Source organism: Rattus norvegicus, chromosome 4, assembly GCF_021556685.1.
Source record: "Rattus norvegicus strain SHRSP/BbbUtx chromosome 4, alternate assembly SHRSP_T2T, whole genome shotgun sequence".
NCBI lineage: Eukaryota > Metazoa > Chordata > Mammalia > Rodentia > Muridae > Rattus > Rattus norvegicus.
The window spans coordinates 91,164,633-91,184,359 of NC_141537.1; the positions used below are offsets into that span (position 1 = coordinate 91,164,633).

Here is a 19,727-nt window from a genome sequence, read left to right on the forward strand (position 1 = left end):
AGCCGGGGCGGGAACAGGGCGATGGGGCAAGCAGGAGAGCTACGCCGCGCGCCGACTGCCCCTGCCTCTGGAGCCCGCCACGCAGAGTGGACCGATTGCTTTGTGGCGCACCCGGGGATCGCGGGGTGCGGGCGTGGGGTGCTCCTGCATGTGTTCTTGTGCCGGGTCACCCGGGCGGAAAGTGAGCCCCACGCTGACAGCAGGTGGCTGCCAGGCCCCTCACCTTTGGGTTTGAGTCTTAGGGACTCACACACACGGTGCCAGAGCCTAGGGAGCGTGCGCGAAGGGGCGACGGAGGGATTTGTGAATGGTGCTTCTGCGAGGAGGCTGCCTCTTGCTGATGCAAAGGGGCTAGTATCCTGAGAAGAAAGGCTATTTATGGTAGAGTTGTGGGGTTCCCTTCTGTGTTCTGTGTATGCTGAGCTCCTCCCGCTCGGAACTAGAAGCAATTCTGCTTTTTTTTTTTTTTTTTTTTTTTTTTTTTTTAAACCTTCTTCTGGAACCTGCTCTGTAAAACGAAAGAAGGAAGTCTGAAATAGACTGCGGTCTCCTGTAGGTAGAAGTGCTCCTTGGAGGTCATGAATCCTTGCTCTGATGTTTCTGAGAGTCCCAGATGTCTGTTCCTCTTACCTCTTCAGGTCCCCACAGGACAGAAAACCTGCTTGCTTTTGGAAGCTTTCACTGGTCAAACCTTCTCAGTTGAGCACTTTCCTTTTGAAATGTAGCACACACCCTCCATTCTTCCCTTTCCATAAGGGCTGTTCAAAGAATCTCACCTACTTTACACTAAGAGGTGTTATTCAAAGCCCCTGGGAGGAAGTAGCTATGCGAGTTTATCTCGACACTGACTCTTTTAAATGTAGTTACTGGGGACTACCTGGAGTACCCTTCATCTAGGCTATAGAATAATTAGTTTTGGTTTCCCTTTGTGTTTAAAACAGGTGCCAATTACAGGGTCATAATTTGAAGCTTAGATGTGAGTTGGGACACTGTCTACCAGAGTACCTTAGCAAATTTATTATGTCCTTTGAAGTAGCAAACTATGTTTCTATATAACCGCTGACTGGACTGGACACCCCTTCAATTAATTTTAAGCTGAATTTTCCTTAAGAGTGCCATATGTAAATTTTTAAAAATCAGACTCTAATTCCATATTACGGATAATTGCACCTTCGGTAGTTACACACACACAGAAAACCAAAGCAGTCAACCTATTATCAGAGTGATTTGTCTTCACCTGGTTTAATTAAAAACAAATGTTTGTGTGGTGAGCTCCAGGGTGAGCAGCTTTCCCTAACAGTCTGTTCATTTGAATAAAGTTTAGAGTTTGATTACGTGCATATATATATGGATATGTATACATGTATGCATATATTATCTATCACCATCTATTGTCTATGTATTACTGCAGCCTTAATGTGCATTTGAGATGCTGGGATGTCTTGATGTCCGGTGGACCCTGACCACACCATATTAAATCACTGAATTTGGTATCACATCAAGTGTTGGAACATATAGTTCCATCACTGTGACGCTGGAGGTCGTATTTATGGAATATTCTTAATGTCGTTGGAATTTGTTACTATTTCTTATTTTAAAGGTGTTTCTAATACAATGCGCTGTTAGTTGATATCAAATTCCTGAAGTAGAAAATGAAACGTTTATGACCTTCAGTAGTGGTTATTTGCCTTTTTATCATGCTTTATTTCTCATCATAATACTCATATTCAAGGCCTGTCTTGAGTAGTTGGTTGTCTAGACAGTGCTGAGACACACAGAGACTTCTTTCTATACACCCTACCCTTCAGAAACACATGGGTAGTTTGAAGGAATCTGATATGCATACTTAAACCCAGAGTTAACAGCTCATGCTAGCTCAGGATTACAGGTCTAGTGAGGAGTCCAGGGGTTCAGAGCGCAACAGCAACATTTAATGCCAGACTTTGTCTGAAAAACCATCAGTAGATAAGTCAGACGTTTTATTTCATTAAAGGGGTCGTGGGATTAGTAAGTTGTGGATGACAAGACCTACAAGGTCTAAGATGCCAATCAAGCAGAGGACAGTGAAGAAGACAGGGAAGAAAAGTTTGCTTTGCAATAGATTTAGCTATTGTTATACACCGGACCAGTGGGGCCTGTTCTGATGTAAGACGTAGGACTTCTCTTCTTGGAGTGTGTGGCCATAAGTTCTGCACTTGAGAGGCTCAATCTGTATGTCTTGTAGTAGGTAGTTCATTTTTAGGTTTCTACTGTAGAGAAGTACTTGAAGGGAAATAGTATTGCGTGTCTAAAAGACTCTATATCACAGTAGCAAGTCCGTGGCACACCACCTCCTCCTGTTAGCAGAGTAACTTCTTCCTTACTTAAACATCTTGGGTCTCTTCCCCATGGTAAGGTGTAGAACAACAGTGTGGATGAACTTTGATAGAATATATAACATTTTATTAGCCTGTATATGCATAGCCACTAAACAATACATTTATTCCTATTCATTTGCAAGTTGGTAGATTTGCTGGATAGATTAAATCTTATGTCAGTTCTTACATGCACCGAAATGACACTCTGGCCACCTTTACATGACTTGCCATGAATATAGGGCAATAATATCAGGCCTGGAGGAAGTTTTCAGAATCATAGCAATACTTTCAAAGATCATGTTGCTGTCTCTTAGCAAGAAGCTGTATTACTAATAGTGCATGACCTATTAGAATTCTATCCTGGAGTGTGTGTGTGTGTGTGTGTGTGTGTGTGTGTGTGTGTGTTGTAAATTTATGGTACAAAATAAAATCTGATAGTCTTTTGTAAAGATATAGCCTATAGGTAATGGCTGTGTATGAAGTGAGTGAGAATTTTTATAGAAACATTAAATGTTAAAAATGCATTATTTCATTTTACAAGCATAGAGGTAAACAGTATAGCCGACGTCGAGCCTATCTATTTAAGATGACAGCACAGAAGTATATTATAGTGACAATAAAGAAATTGTACAAACACTACACGTGACTTTGAATAACCAAAGGGAATTACTTTCAGATTAGCTGAATTAAAAGATTCTCACATATCTATATGTTGTTGACAGTGCATGGATATGTCATTACCGCGGGAAAGCCTCTTAAATCAGACTTCATAATCATGTGTGAGTAGAGTAATATCCAGTCCAGCCTGGCACAGATCAGCCTGTCTCTCTGTCAGCTGATCTCTTTGCAGAGTGGTTTTGGATTGGATGTCACAGGTGTATCATTTTGATAATGCATCCTCGGCTACTACATGACTGACAGCTTCTGCGTGATTTCCCTACTGGGTATTGACAAAACCTACTAGCTTCATATAAAAGGCATGAGCCTTTATCAGTCATATGATCTTCACTATGCAGGGGTGTCAGCTAACAATAAATAATGAAATGTGGGCTGAGAGAGGCAGTGGGAACAAGGAGAGGAGTGGTGAGAACATCACTGGAAGAAACATGCTTCATTTTGGAGCTAAAGGTAACTATGAAAATATAAAAGTGGCCATCTGCTACTTCAGGAAGCCATGAACTATTCCTTTTGTTTGTTTGTCTTTCACTTTAGCTGTTTTCCTGTGTATTGCATTAAAAAGGAAACATGATAGTGGTCATCTATGTTTATAAATGCTGTCCATATGACATTAAAAGTGTTACAAATATTTCTCCTTAGTCATTAGAAATGAAGCTGTTTGGCCAAATTACTTAGAACCTTGAATATGGCTTAGGGACTTAAATTATTTATATCATATTCATAATAGTAAAAGTCTTATAAACCTACAGATTATTTACTTTAGGTAAATACGCACAGCATCATGCACACATGGAGTAGTCTCAAAGCCTTCCTTCTGCAGTGAATTTAGATAAAATCTACAAACCTTTCCTGAGTCATGTCCACGTGTTTACTTCCTGTATCTCCTTTCCTGTGACACTTGTCCTCCCTCTGCTCTGTCCTTTCCCCTCCCTTCCCTAATCCAGATGTCCAGATATAAGTTACTTCTCTTGGTTGTCTGTGCTAAGTCAAATGCGCTGTTATGTATTGTTTTAGATGTGGGTTCTTCTATTATGTGACACATACGTTTTAATTGTACATGTCTTTTGGAATCGGCTCAGTATTGAGTTATCAGACATTCCTAGTGCCTGCCTTATAGATATTCAGCAGACACTGGCAGACTAAATGAACAATACATGTCCAGTGGCTGGTGAGGTGGCTCAGTGGTTAGAAGCACTTGCTGCTCTTAAAGAGGACCTGACTTTGGTTCCTAGTACCCACATTGTATCTCAACTCCCGTTCCAAGTTCCAAGCATCTAACACTCTCTTCTGATCTCTGCAGACATATGCATACACATGGCTCACATACTTACATACACTGAGGCACAGACATGCACCATAAAGTAAGTAAATATTTAACAAGAGCAGGGTCTCTCATCCCAAGGAACTTCTTTCTTCAAAGAAAGCCTTTCTAAGAAAGATTTCAAAATGATGGTGTCTCTGGAACTTTGGCAAAGACAGGCAAAGTTTTATATTTTGGATATGACGAGGCATAATTTTACCAACGACAATAACAACATTTGTGATGAGGTGGGTACTTCTGTGTGAAAAGTAGTTTGTGTCTTATGTCATACATTCTCTCTAACATTGCAAAGTCCATTTAATGCCAATTGTAATGAGGAAGTTTTGCATCTCTCTACTGTGGCCTGTGAGGCTATCTAGATCAGTCTGGGCTTTTTAATTCCATGATGCAAACTTATTAACCAGCATGAAGAGAATGTTTTGAAAGAATATGTATCCTTACTTTAAAACAAATTTATACGTTTGTGTGTATTTTAAACTATTATATCGATCAGCAATGTATGTGCTGTGTGGAGACAGTTTTCTCCTTCCCCAAGGGTTGTCCAGCTTACTTGGTAAATGCTTTACCTTCTGAGCTGTCTCACTGCCTAGCGGTATATTTCTTGGTGTCTGGTTGACCAGGCACAGCAGCATCAGTGCATACTCATCTCGCTTCCCCCATCTTCAGTGCTGCTGCTCTGAATTCTTGGTCAGGTAGAAGAGGTGACAGGATGAGCCAGGCTGATGTTGCCACTGTGTTTCTCAAATAATGTAAACCCTCAACGGCCTTCCCTCTCAATCCTCTTACTTTTTCTACTGTGAATTTTAATGTGTTAATGAAAATGCAAGGTATGCCACGTGTCGTTTTGAGAATGAGTGTGTTTGCGCACAGGCTGTTCCACCATGCATTTTATTTCAGTTTTGGAGAAGTGCAGCTTATCTTCTGGAAGGCTTTTACACAGAGCTTGGTCAAGAAAAGTTGACCTCGGATACAGTTGTGAATCATGCTCTTGTCCCATGAAAAAGAGGAAGTGTAGTTTGTTTTAACTTTTATCCACCAGTTCAACTATTTAAGTGATGAGTTAATCAATGTCAAAGTGTGCGTAGCAGAAAATATCCTTAAAGATTGGCATCATAGAATGCCAAGAACATAGATGAACTTGGCTATCAGGAAATCCTTGCTAGACTCACTGTATACATGTATATATTTTATAATATGCTTAAGCCAGTGAGTCAAGTTAGAATAATAATCTCAAAGAGAAAAAAATAATTGGTTGCTCAACTGGATATTTCCCTGGAAGCCTCTTTTGTAACATTTGTCAAATTCTTTTTTTATTGCTAGAATTATTTAAATCTTAACTTGTGCCTAAGCTCAGCTCCAACTAAGGGACATTTCCTCTGCGCAGTAGGAAATATAACTGCTTTTGAGACCAGCATTCTGCATGTTATAATAAAAAATACTTTGATATACTTTGGGCTTCTTTCTTATAGATGACATTTATTTATTCTTTAATTTTTCCCTATGTCTTAGTAATAAACTAATAACTTAGTTTCCCCATCCTACCATCGAAGCAAGTCCTCCTCTTAGCAATCTCCTATATTTCATTACAGACTGGGCCTCTCCTGAAATGACTTCACTTCCTGAGTCTTTTTGTCCGTCAGCACTGTTGTGGGTACAGCCTGCTTCCTGGCTTTCTAAGCATTTCCAGCCCCTAGAGGTGTGCTTCATTTCAGTAGTCACCACAGGACTTCTTGATGCCAACTACTTATGGCTCACTGCCACCCGCCAGATTCTCGGACTTGTTGGACTTCTTGGCGTATTTATAGCTGGGGTTTTACAGTGTTTTCCAGACCACAGTGCAGTTTATTGCCAGTTTATAGCAATGACCAGAGTGTTTTATTTTGCCATATGTAACCTTTCCTCACTAGAGTGTCTTACTATTGAACTACATCTGAAAATGTCCCTTAGGTATAAGTCACTTTCACAGAGAGTGTCCCTCCTGTGGCAGAACTTGCCAGTAACGTATGATCCTTGCTGAACAGGATAATCTATACTTTTTGAAGCAAAAGCTCTTCTGTGTGTCGTGTGACACCCTAATCCAATTTCTATGCCTAAATGTGCAGTGGCTTCATTGTAGTTTGCTGTTTCTCGCGTCCAGTAAGTTGTTTATTCAAGATCCATTGGCTTTTCCATGCCTTTTTTTTTTTTTAATACCGTCTGTTTAGAATGTACAGGACATCATAAAGAAATACGTTCCAGATGTGTCGCCTTCTTTTAGGCCATTGTTCAGCTGACGAAACTTAGTACGCTTCTGTGCTCAGGAAGTGTTTAATAAGCTGGATCTACTCTCATGATTTAACACAAGAAGCCCAGCAATAAACCTTCCTCATTAACTCAAGGGAGACAGATTGTCCTGATTGAGTACCAGTTCTTTGATGTAAGTCCTTTCGTGGAATTAGTTAGGAATTGTGACTCTGTTAGTGAGTCTTTATTGCTGTCTGAATGTTTGTGTAGTTGGGTGGCTTTGTTTGTTTTTGCAGCACTTGCAAATAGTGTAACATAAACCTACCTCAAGGCTGCAAGTAAAATCAAGCCAGATCAGGAATAGCAGAAATAACCATTGTTCCCTGATTCTCTGGCCTATTGCTCATTTGAAGACTATTCTTGTATCTGTTATTTTCAGTGTTGTTTAAATTATGGAAATACTAGTTACCAGTGCAGTAAATCTGAACATATAAAATATGACCAGTACAGATTCCTTTCTAAGCGCAACACCTTTCAAAGGCAAAGCACCAAGGAGAGAAGTGTCCTTTTATCAGAAACAGGTGAGGAAAAGAAAACCCCCACTAACCAAATTCAGGGCATCCAAGAAACAACAGATTTCTGACAATATTTCTGGCAATAGCTGAATATACTTCATAGGTGAAAAAGCTAGCATGTTTGTACACTAAATTTTAAATTTGGATTCTAAATGTTAAAGTGTATTGCTGGCCTGGAGGGATGGAACAGCGGTTAAGAACATTTACTACTCTTGCATAGGACCTGGTTTGTTTCTCAGCACACATTTGTGGTTTATAGCCATCCATACTACAGTTCCACATGATCCAATAGCCTCTACTCATCTGTAGTTCTAGGCATTCATGTGGTGGAAATATATGTACATGGGCAACAGACAGACAGACACACACCTAAATAAATATTATTTATGACATAAATAACTCAGTGATAGCAATTTGATTTAAAAATTTAAAACATCGTATTATGCATAAACACTATGGAATATTCAAAGTACTTATTACTGAATAATTTTTTTTAAAAGTTACAATGTATGAATTATGTAGAATAATGAGTTACTTTCTAACTCACGCTTAATTTAAAAAAAATAAACATTACTGAATTGAGTCATTATAGGAAGCATTAAAGATTTTTATACTGTACACTTTAAGCAATATTCAGACACAGATAGAGTCTGAGCTATGTTACTTTGTTTTCTTTCCCTGTGTGTTTTACTATGTGTTTGTGCATGTGTAAATGACAGAGGATGGCATTACAGGTTCTACCCATCATTTTAGAGACTCTCACTGGCTTCGAACTTGGCGAGCAGAGTTGTGTCCACTAATCTTGCCTCCATCTCTCCAGCACTGGGATTACAAGTGTGTGCCGCCATATTCGGCTTCGTTGTTGTTGTTGTTGTTGGTGGTGGTGGTGCTATTGAGTGATGTTCTGGGAATTGCTCTCAGGACAAGCATTTTAATAACTGAGCCCTGCAGGCTATATTTCTTGCAGGATGTCCCCATGTGTGGCATCAGGGGGCAGCTTATCCATTAGCAGCAGTCCAGTTTTGGATGGAGAGTCCTGAGATGGGAAGAATGGGCAGGGAGAATGCAGGTCAAAGGACAGTCATTGTGTTACTTCCTTAAAGCAAGACAAGCCTGTTCCACCTGCAGTTTCTAAGGACCTCTGGAATGTGACACATCCTGTTTCCCTGCTCAGACTCAGATTTTGAAAGGTCCATATGTCAGAGGGTGTGTACAGCTGGAGTGGTGTGACGGGTTACTATTACAGGGACAGGACAGTATACACTGCAAGGTCCACTTACACCTCTAATGGGGTAAAGATCACAGGATTCTAGCTCTCCACTGAACAGAGGAAAGGAAGGGTTCCAGGACATTTCTGTGGAGTCAGTTCCAGTGTGTGAGGACACAGAAAGTACCGGAATGTAAAGCAGTAAATGAACAGCAGATATTTTTTTAGGCAAGAGGATTTTAAGTGGAGTATAGGATAGAGTAGTAAATTAGAATTTCAGGAAGTCCTCCAGCCCTCTCTAGGGTACTTGCATCTGAAGTCTTCTGTTGCAAAGAACAAATGTGTTTGTTTTTATTATACCAATCCTAGAAGCCAAGGTATTAGATGCTAGATCCCCTTTCCATCACTTGGTTTCTAACAGATCCCTCAAAGCTCAGTGCAAATGTAGACTCATGGCAGCATCTTCATCCCATGCTGAAAGTCTGTGAATTCCAGTAACGTCCCAGTCCCATGTCTCCACTAAACCTTCACTTGAAATGTTATAGATCATTGTTTGCTTGTATATATGTCCTGTTAGGACAAAGGGCTTAACATTTTCTTATTTTCCATCTAAATCTGGTTGAAAGCAAAGATGTGAAGGTTCTTGGTGAGATTGGCTGCCTAAGAGTGACTTGGGTTTAGGGGACTGGGTTTGCGTTGTGTTTGTTATATAACACGAGGACCTGAGTTCAGATTTCCAGCATTCACCTAAAAGCCAGAAGCTGCTGCATGTGCTTTCGACCCATGAACACCCCCCCACATTAAAACAGTGACTTGATTGTCCATTTTATTAATTAATTAATTAATTAATTTATTTATTGTTTTTCCTTTTTCTTTAATGGATCTTTTTATTGGAACTTTTTAATTTACATTTCAAAAGTTATCCTATTTTCCAGTTTCTGATCCATAACCCTCCTATCCTATCCTCCCACCCCCTTCTTCTATGAGGGTGTTTCCCCACCCAACTACTCACTTCTTCCTGCCTCCTCACCCTGACATTCCTCCCATTGGTGCCCAACAGGGCCATCCTCTGCTACATATGCAGCTGGAGCCATGGATATGTCCATATGTACTCTTAGGATAGTGATTTAGTCCCTGGGTGCTCTGGTTGGTTGGTATTGTTGTTCTTATGGGATTGCAAGCTCCTTCAGCTGCTTCAATGCTTTCTTTAACTCCTCCAATGCAGACCCTGTTCTCAGTTCAATGGTTGGCTGTGAGCATTCACCTCTGTATTTGTCAGGCTCTGGCAGAGACACTCAGGAGACAGCTAGATCAGGCTCCTGTCAGCGTGCACTTCTTAGCACCAGCAATATTATCTGGGTTTGGTGGCTGTAGGTATATGGCCTGGATCCCTAGGTGGGGCATTCTCTGGATGGCCTTTCCTTCAGTCTCTGCTCCAAAGTTGTCTCCATATTTCCTCCTATGAATATTTTTGTTTCCTATTCTAAGTAGCACTGAAGCATCTGCACTTTGGTCTTCCTTCTTCTTGAGCTTCACGTGGTCTGTGGATTGTATCTTGGGTAATTTGAGCTTGTTGGCTAATATCCATTTATCAGTGAATGCATACCGTGTGTTTTTTTGTGATTGGTTTACCTCACTCAGGATGATATTTTCTAGTTCCATCCATTTGCCTATGAATTTCATGAAGTCATTGTTTTTAATAGCTGAGTAGTACTCCATTGTATAGATGTACCACATTTTCTGTATCCATTCCTCTGTTGAAGGACATTTAGGTTCTTTCCGGCTTCTGGCTATTATAAATAAGTCTGCTATGAACATAGTGGAGCATGTGTCCTTGTTATATATTGGAGCATCTTTTGCATATATGCCCAGGAGTGGTATAGCTGGGTCTTCAGGTAGTACTATGTCCAATTTTCTAAGGAATCTCCAGACTGATTTCCAGAGTGGTTGTACCAGCAATGGAGGAGTGTTCCTCTTTCTCCACATCCTCACAGCATCTGTTGTCACCTGAGTTTTTGATCTTAGCCATTTTACCTTAACTATTTTGCAGGAATGCAACTGCCTGATTCCAGGCTCTAGTTCTTCAAATGCTGTTCTGCTTGGCTATCTCATAGTCTGAAAATTTAGTTGTAATCTGAACTTCATCTCCTGACATGAACGCAATTCTCAGAGAGTGAAAGGACAGAAGAAAGTAGCATTTGGACTATAGGTATTCAGAATTGGCAGGGTGAGGAAGTAAGAGCAGTGTGGCTTACTTGGAGGATGGAGGTCAAGGCAAGAGTAATTCTGTCACTTCCTGTAGGGAAGACAAACATGTTCCACCTTCCCATTCTAAAGGCTATGGAATGCGCTTCTTCTTTTGGCCTACACAGATCCACAGTTTTGAGTTGTCGTTGTCGGTGAGGGTGTATAGGCTGATTGCTTTTTATCACACTTGTGGCTTCTGTTACAGAGTGTGTGTTTGTTCCCAAGGATCTTTATAGGGATAACCAGAGGCTAGTTTGGGAGTTTCTCTTCTGGTTAGAATTTCCTGTGTTTTAAATGCCTGAAGCAAAGCACACAGTTGTGCATTCACTGTGTGGGGCATTTGCACTCTGTAGTTCTACATTTCCTGGGTTTGAAGTGAATATACCCCATATATTCTGGCCTTCTGTTTCTTATTTTTATTCTTCCTCTTCTTTCTTGAATTGCTAACAGGAAGCTTTCAATAATGAAGTGGGGGTGGAAGGGAAGACCTGTACTTCCTAGTAATTTCTTCCCTTGGGATCCTACTTGTATAGCTATGATAAATAACATGAATTCAAAATAAATTAGGCATAAGGGAAAAGACTTAAAGCATGATGAAAAATAAAGAAATATTTTATAATCTTCCCAAATAAACTCAGAATTGGGAAAGCAAGTGAATTCTTTGTTAAATTTCTGAAGTTATGCCAAATCTATGATCACCATTAATTGTATGGGTTAAAAATATAAGTGCCATTTTCTAATGATACTAAGACTGGAACTCTCATAAAAATGGTGGCTGACATATATAAAAGAAAAGCTGTTTTAAAACTGTGTCGACAGTGAGTATACATATGGCTTTGTGGGACATTTTTAGCAGAAGTGCCAGGATAAAGGGATACGTTTAACAAGCCAATGAAACATTTGTGCTGTGCAAACAGAATGTTGTGATAAGAACACTGGGGATCCTGAGCACACAGAAAGGTGAGGATTCTGGGGACCAAGAGTGGGCATTTACTCTGTCTTAGAGAGTGTGCTCTGTCTTAAAGAAGGGGTTTACATTAGACTACGTCATTTTACAGAGAAAATTGTGCAGTAAAAAATTATCAAAACCCAGTACTGATGCTCTCAATTAGAATATTTGAAAATAATTAGAACCTCGATCAACTTTAGTGGTCCATGTGCAGATAATGGCAATCGTATTTTTATGTTGGCACCTGTCTTGCATGATTTGCTCTAGTGATTCTGGATATGTTTAATCCAATAGAAACAGACACAGTGTGATTTATTGTTTTTGTTTTGGAGAGGGTTCATTTTAAGAAACTTGCTTGCCTGACTGGTCAGTAGAACTCTGGAACTTGGAACCCAGGTAGGATTTGTGTGTTTCAGTGTGTATCAGTGTGTAGGCAGAGTTGTTTTTTTTTTTAAGATTAGAACTATATATTAGCTTAGGAAACTGGGAAAGGCAGAATTCTTCCTTATCCAGAAAACCTCTGCTTTGACTCTGGGACCTTTTACTGATTGGATGAGACACACATTACTGAAGGTGATCTGCTTTGCTTAAAGCTAAAAGATTACAAATGAGAAACACACCTGTCCTCATGGACAAACTGTGTAGATGGGCAGAGCTGACTCCCAGCCATAAGCACCACAAAGGGCAAGGGGAAATGTGCCTCCAGAATCTTTCTAGGTCACACAGAAACTTGCGCATGTGTTTTTCAGTCTACCAGGAATATTTTAGCTGTGGTCAGCTGCTAGGATGCTTAGCCATGCATTTGTTCTTTATTCCTCCTTTGGTGCCTTTTATTAAGCATATGTCAGGTGTAGCAGATGATGGGGTGGCACCAGAAAAAGAGTGATTAGGCTATATCTTCTGGGAATTTAACTTCAGTGAAAGAGCAGGACACTGATGCCTGCATCATAAATATATCTGTAGAGGAAAGATATGCATGTTTCAACTTTGCTGGCTGGAAGTCATTTTTCCTATGTGCAACTTAAGGAAAATGAACATATTCTGTACCAGTGTTAATTTTTCCAACTATTGTACTTGTTACTTTAAGCATGGTGGTTCATATCTGAAATTGGCTTATGAGAGATATGCTTGACCAGTACAGGTCAACTTCATTCACATGATGTTGGCTCTACATAGTCACTTTAGCATATAAAAGGATATCTCTGCATTCAACTTATGCAAAGTTCTTCAATATGTTATGCTTTATAAGTGTCTGGCAATTGGACTGTCACATTGAACTAATCTTCCTTTTCATGTAGCATACAGGAGTAAATCGTTTCTTTATCTAAACAAAATGGGCATTTCCTAAGGTCACTTTAATGTCCTGAAACTATATTTTCCTTCTATTTCCTTATGAGGTATGAACTTTTCTGCTTGGCTCTTAAGGCCATTTATACGCTATCTTACTGTTAATTCAAACAAGGTCTTTCACTTTGGTGAGATCATGAAACTTGCCACTCTCACACACATATAGCATATTCATTTCATCCTTTTTACTCAAATCTTTGATATCCTTACATGACTAATTCCATGGAACTTCCCTGGTGGCTTCAGTATGCCTGGGACACTGTTGTTTGTGTCACTTTTGGGTTGTGACACTCCATAATTGGCACCAGAAAATCGAGTACAGTCTTTTCTGTTAAGAAAACCCTTGGCAGGGAATAGGGAGGCAAAGTTTAGGACAGAGGCAGAAGGAACACCCATCTAGAGCCTGCCCCACATGTGGACCATACATATACAGCCACCCAATTAGATAAGACGGATGAAGCAAAGAAGTGCAGGCTGACAGGAACCGGATGTAGAACTCTCCTGAGAGACCACCCAGAATACAGCAAATACATAGGCGAATGCCAGCAGCAAACCACTGAACTGAGATCAGGACCCCCGTTGAAGGAATCAGAGAAAGGACTGGAAGAGCTTGAAGGGGCTCGAGACCTCATATGAACAACAATGCCAAGCAACCAGAGCTTCCAGGGACTAAGCCACTACCCAAAGACCATACATGGACTGACCCTGGCCTCCAACTGCATAGGTAGCAATGAATAGCCTAGTAAGAGCACCAGTGGAAGGGGAAGCCCTTGGTCCTGCCAAGACTGAACCCCCCAGTGAACGTGATTGTTGGGAGGAGGGTGGTAATGGGGGAGGGGAAGCCCATATAGAAGGGGAAGGGTAGGGGTTAGGGGGATGTTGGCCCGGAAACCAGGAAGGGGAATAATAATCGAAATGTAAAATAAGAAATACTCAAGTTAATAAAGATAAAAATGTATTTTTCTGTGATGGGGATTAATGTGTACATAAAGGATAACTAAGGGAATTATAATAACTTAGTTGAAGGGGAAACTGCATGCTGTAAGAAGTACTTGTGGCTTTCCCACTTGAACTGCCCCACAGGTTTACCTGATGTGGTGGTTTGAATGACACTGACTTGCAAAGCTACCTATGTGGAATACTAAGTCTCCAGTCGGTGGATGTGTTTGAGAAAGGTTAAGTAAGCAGATCTGACCTTAATGGAGCAGGTATGTCATGAGGGTTGGGTTTTGAGGCTTCAAAAACTTATACTATTCCTAGGTAGCTCTTTCTTTCCTTATTTTATACTTGTAGATGGCATGTAAGCTCTCAGTGACTTTTCCAGTGCTATGCCTGGCTGCAACTATGATCTCCATGCATAAGGTTTGGACCCTAAGTCTCTGGAACTATGAGTCCCAAATTTAGTAGCCCTGGCTTCCATGTGTGCCCCCTCCAAGTTAGAAGTACCCTGGACTTCCATGCATGTTCCCACGATGGCTGGGATACCTTCACAGCCCTGCCTCTTGAAGTCAATTTCTTCACAGACGGCATCTCTGCATTGGGACAGCACGGCAGTGTTCTCTGTTTTCATGCACCACATCCCTTTCTCTCACAGGAAGAAGGAGATATAAATTTCTAATTTTGGTAGACATCAAATGTATACATCCTGTCTTCTTCCACTATAAGCTCCTGGATAATGGACAGCCTGTTGGTTCTTTCCCCTCATGTTTGAGTTCCTACTTACTAGCTAACAGCCAATGTACTGAAGTTAGTATGCACTGTAAACGTACACATATAATCATGTAAGTAATGTAAGATATGTGCTAATTTAAGTAATAACTTTAGTTAGATCAACGGATTATTGAGCAAACTCAGTTTCCTTTCTTTTATCTATTTTTAACAACCAGGACATAACTAAGCTCCTGTCCGTAACATTTTCATCCCCACCACATTTCCATACCCATTGATCTTCTACATCTTAGGCCAATTCTGTATAAGCCTCTCTTTTTCTGTTTTATTTTCCAATACTTTATTTTACTCATTTTACATGTCAATCACAGTCTTCCTCACTCCTCTCCTCTCAGTCCTTACAAATTCCTCCCTCCACTGCCCCTACCCTTCTCCTCAGAGGAGGAAAGCGACCCCGTGTCACCCCACTTTGAGGCATCATCTAGTCCTAATAGGACTAGGCACATCGTCTCCCACTGAGGCCCAACCATGTCACCCAGCTAGGGGAAGAGGACCCAATGGCAGGAGACAGAGACTAAGACTGCCTCTGCTCCACTTGTTAGGGGAACCGCATGAAAACCAATGTGAACATTTTTGCTACAAATGTGTAGGGGGCCTAGGTCCAGCCCCTGCATGTTCCCTGGTTGGTGGTTCAGTCTCTGTGAGTCCCTATGAGCCCATGTTAGTTGGCTTTGTAGGTCTTCCTGTGGTTTCCTTGACACCGCCAGCTTGCTCAGCTCTATCCCCCACCAAACTAAAAGACAAACTGTTTACACATTGTTCTATTTATGGCTTTCCATCCAGAACTTGGATGGAATCTTCCTTGAACTTGGCTTCATGTCTTAACTGTTCAAGCTTTAACTTTGAGATGTCCATATTCTTGCCAGGGTGATTGGATTGTGGAAAGAAAAGTTTAGTCTTTGAATAAATTATTATTGAATTGTTATAGGTGAAGTCTTTATTTTTCCAAACCACATGTGACTTGTGTGTGTGTGTGTATGTGTGTGTGTGTGTGTCTGTGTGTGTGTGAGTGTGTTTGTGTTTGCCAACACATGGCTGCTCCTGTGCCACACCATGCATGTGGAAAGCAGAAGTTGTGGGAATTGCTTCTCTCTTTGCACCATATGAGACATTGGAAATAAAGTCATTTAGTCAGGCTTGGTAGGCAGTGCCTTTAGTCTCTGAGCTATTGGCCTGCCCTGAATGAATGAAAAAGTTTCATTTCTTCTTTGTGAATTTTAATTTCTTACTCAGATTTTTTTGGTTCATTGTGTACTTATTGTACATTCCCATAATTAAACTGTTGTTTTCTAAAATTCCAAAAGCCAGTGATGAGGCCTTTTACCGCTGTGTAATACTTTTACAAAATTTTAGGTTGACCATTATTTTATTTCAGTTTGTTAATTTTGAAAAGGAATGTATAGCTAAGAAATTTCCATATAAAGTAAAATTTAAAAAAATATGAAAATGTTATGATTACTTTATTTATTGAAATGGGAATCCTATTTTTAACCAATTATCTTAAAAATAATTTAGTCTTATTGGCTAGATTTAAAATAAATCAGCTCAGAGTAAGACAGCCTTCCAGTTCAATAAACAAGAATTCATAATTTTAATTCATAGAATAACTATACAATTTTAATATCACATAAAGTTACACTTAAATAATTTCACAAATGTCAATAGTTTTAAACAAAGCTACAGGCTGGGGATTTAGCTCAGTGGTAGAGCGCTTACCTAGGAAGCACAAGGCCCTGGGTTCGGTCCCCAGCTCCGAAAAAAAGAACCAAAAAAAAAAAAAAGAAATCTAAACAAGGCTACAACCTCTTATTATGCTATCCATGAACTGTAGTTATTGTCTTAAGATGTATTTCCTCCTCCTGTAACACTGACAAATAAAGGAAAAAGAGATTTCTTGTAATGATCAGAAAACTGACAATATAGAGCATAAGAATTTCGCTATTTTCTTTTTTAATGTTAATTTACTTTTTACATATATGAGTGTTTGCCTGTAACCTATTTCTTTCTATTTGTCTGTCTGTCTGTCTGTCTGTCTATCATTTATCTACCCACCTACCTACCTACCTTCCTACCAACCATATGTAGCAGCAGAAGCCAGAAGAGTGTGTTTGCTTCCCTGGAACTGGAGTTGCAGATGACTGTGAGCCGCTGCCCTGGTGCTGGGCACTGCACTTGAATTATCTGCAAGAACAAGTGCTCATAACCCATGGCCTGTACTCCCAGCCCATTCATTGGCTTTTTACAGGGTTATCAAAAGCATGAAAAGAACCAAGTTTCCTTAATGTAAAGGAGACAAGGGCTTCATCAGTTTCTCTCTGATTGATTTCACTTTTATCCACTGAGAGTAAGTGCTGCTACTAATCTCTGAAAACACAAAATTATTTGCCTTTGATAGCACTACTAGGTCCTTATAAAAGCCATTAACATATCAGATTAAATATTCATCATCATGACCTCAATAATAAGACAATTAAGCTTTAATCCTTCCTTTCTCTTCAGGCTTCTTAGTGCTTTGGTTATTTTATTTATTTGCTTAGTTGTTTGAGTCACTTATTCAGTGATTTATCTATTACTATATTTGTCTTTAATATTGGAAGGACCTAACAGTCACCAAGTGTTTTCTGTGTACAAGTGATTGAACTTTCTGTATTTGTGTCTGTGCACATGATCACGTCTTCCACAGTGCTTGTGTGGACATTGAAGGACAAGTTTCAGGACCTGGGGCTCTCTTTCCACCGTGTGTATCTTGGGGATTGAACTCAGGTTTTCAGGCTTTGCAGGAAGCACTGCTTGCTCCTATTCTCTAAGTCACTTTTAAGCCCTACGTTCATGAAACGATTCAGTTTGTCAGTGCCTATACAACTGTGTGCAGTAAAATAAGTAATCATTTTAGCCTCTCTACTGTGACTGCCTATTATGTCAAATAAAGTGTCCCATTGCAAATGGACATTTATGAACCACAGATTATTTCTAGATCATTAAAATGTGCACCTACTACTTATGAACATGAAAACAATATTGGAAATATTCAAGCAGTTAATATACTACAGATTATTTTCAGATATAATTTCATAAAATATAAAATAATTAGGACTCAAAACCACCAACGTTTGAACAAATCCATATATTCCAAGTACCTGGTTTAATATTCTAGAAAACTTCATGATACGTTTTACAGGCACACTTTAAAAGGTGGGGAAATGATTGGTTTCCACATACAAAAATAATAGCTTTTGTAAATCCTGATCTGTCTGATTCCCTTTTAGAGTATCCAGAGTTTTATTTTGAAGAACCCAGTAGTAACTCTTGATTCAGTATATTCAGTGACAAAAGTAATGTATGAGCCTTTGCAATGAGAGTATTCTGTCATGATTGGCAACTTTGTTAAAACGGGTACAGTAGACAGTGATTTTTCTGAGAAAAATGTGGATACCATAGTTACTACAGATGTCACAGAGAAAGAAGGCTTCAGTTTGAGAGAAGATCAGCTTACCTGCACTGATGACCACATGAAAGTGTCAAAACACACACACACACACACACACACACACACACACATGCACGCACGCGCGCATTCACACACACACACACATACACACACACGGATTTATATAGTAATGAATTAGATGAGCTTAGATGTTCTTTATAGGAAAATTAAATCTTCGATTGATATGTGATACTAAAACACATCTCCAACATTTTTAGTTGATCAGTATTTCAACTTTTATGTACAGCTTTAGTAATTAAAATATGAACGATGAGATGTATTTTAGAATGTGGAAGGTATTTCATTTTTGTCTAAACCATCTCTATCCCTATGGCATCTATTTTCAGAACTATGATGATACTTACAACTGTACAAAATGGCCCCAAAATGTGACTTAGTATTGGCTATCTGTAGCCCTAACAATGGTGGGCATGCTGACTCCCTGAATCCTTCTATCCACCCGGTGGGGTTTTCCTAAGTTTGTAGGTTAGGATATTAAAGGGTGATATGTTAAGGAAATAACCCAGGCTCATATATTAGATTAGGGGAGAGTTCACACAGTAGGAACCAGTGTCTTGTTTTCAATCCCATCACTATTAAACATGGAAAATCACCAACTTTTTTACAAGGAATATTTCTACATTTTGTTTTTATAGTTGTTGAGTCTAGCCATTTGATTATCTTTTAAAAAACAATGTAGATACAATGTAGGTCCATGTGTCGACTTCTGCTTCATGGAGAAGTCTAAAACAGGTGTTAGCTTTCATGTTGGAGGTAGCTGGTTAATTACCATTGCTAGACTATTATAAAGATCTTTTTAGTCCATTTCACCATTCAGTTATTCCTTAAAAGTCTACCTTTGAAGAAGAAAAGTTACTAAATGAATTTGGAAACAAACTTATAGAGTTCTTGGCCTCAATGTGACAATGTAGGGAAATAGGTTAAAGTGAACTTCACTGTGAGACTTGCTTTAGGTAATTTTTGTCTTTTAAGTTTTTGTTACATCATTTACTTTTTGTATTTGTGTCTGTGCACATGATCATGCCTACCACAGTGGGTGTGTGGAGATTGAAGGACAGCTTTCAGGACTTGGGGGTTCTCTTTATCTACCATGTGTGTCTTGGGGACTGAGCTCAGGTCTTCAGGCTTTGCAGCAAGCAATGAAGTTCCTGAGCTCTCTCACTAGCCTTACTCAGGTACTTTCTGAAAATCAGGAAAAAAATGCTTATTTCAGCAAGTATTGTTTTTTTTTTGTTGTTGTTTTTGTTTTCTTTTCTTTTTTTCAGAGCTGGGGACTGAACCCAGGGCCTTGTGCTTGCTAGGCAAGCGCTCTACCACTGAGCTAAATCCCCAACCCCAAGTATTGTTTTATTACCATGATTGTATGTAGTGTTTTAAGATAGTGCTGCTAACATAAGAATGTACCGTATTTCACTCATTCAGAATGGCATTTACTTAAAAGCAGTCATGTATTTTTAAGAAAGCTTATAACAGTGTAGTATTAATCCTTTAAGACAGTCAGAAATAGCTAGCATTTATGCCAACTTTTAAAGCTCTTTTCCAGCAGAGTGTAAATCAATATGAATTAGTTTTCCAAATGAATGTAAT

General features: G+C 39.6%; 1 protein-coding gene across 5 annotated transcripts in view; it reads left to right on the top strand.

Annotated features, from left to right (window-relative positions):
- Ccser1 (coiled-coil serine-rich protein 1) overlaps positions 1–19,727 on the top strand; it is a 1,234,532-nt gene that overhangs the window by 465 nt on the left and 1,214,340 nt on the right.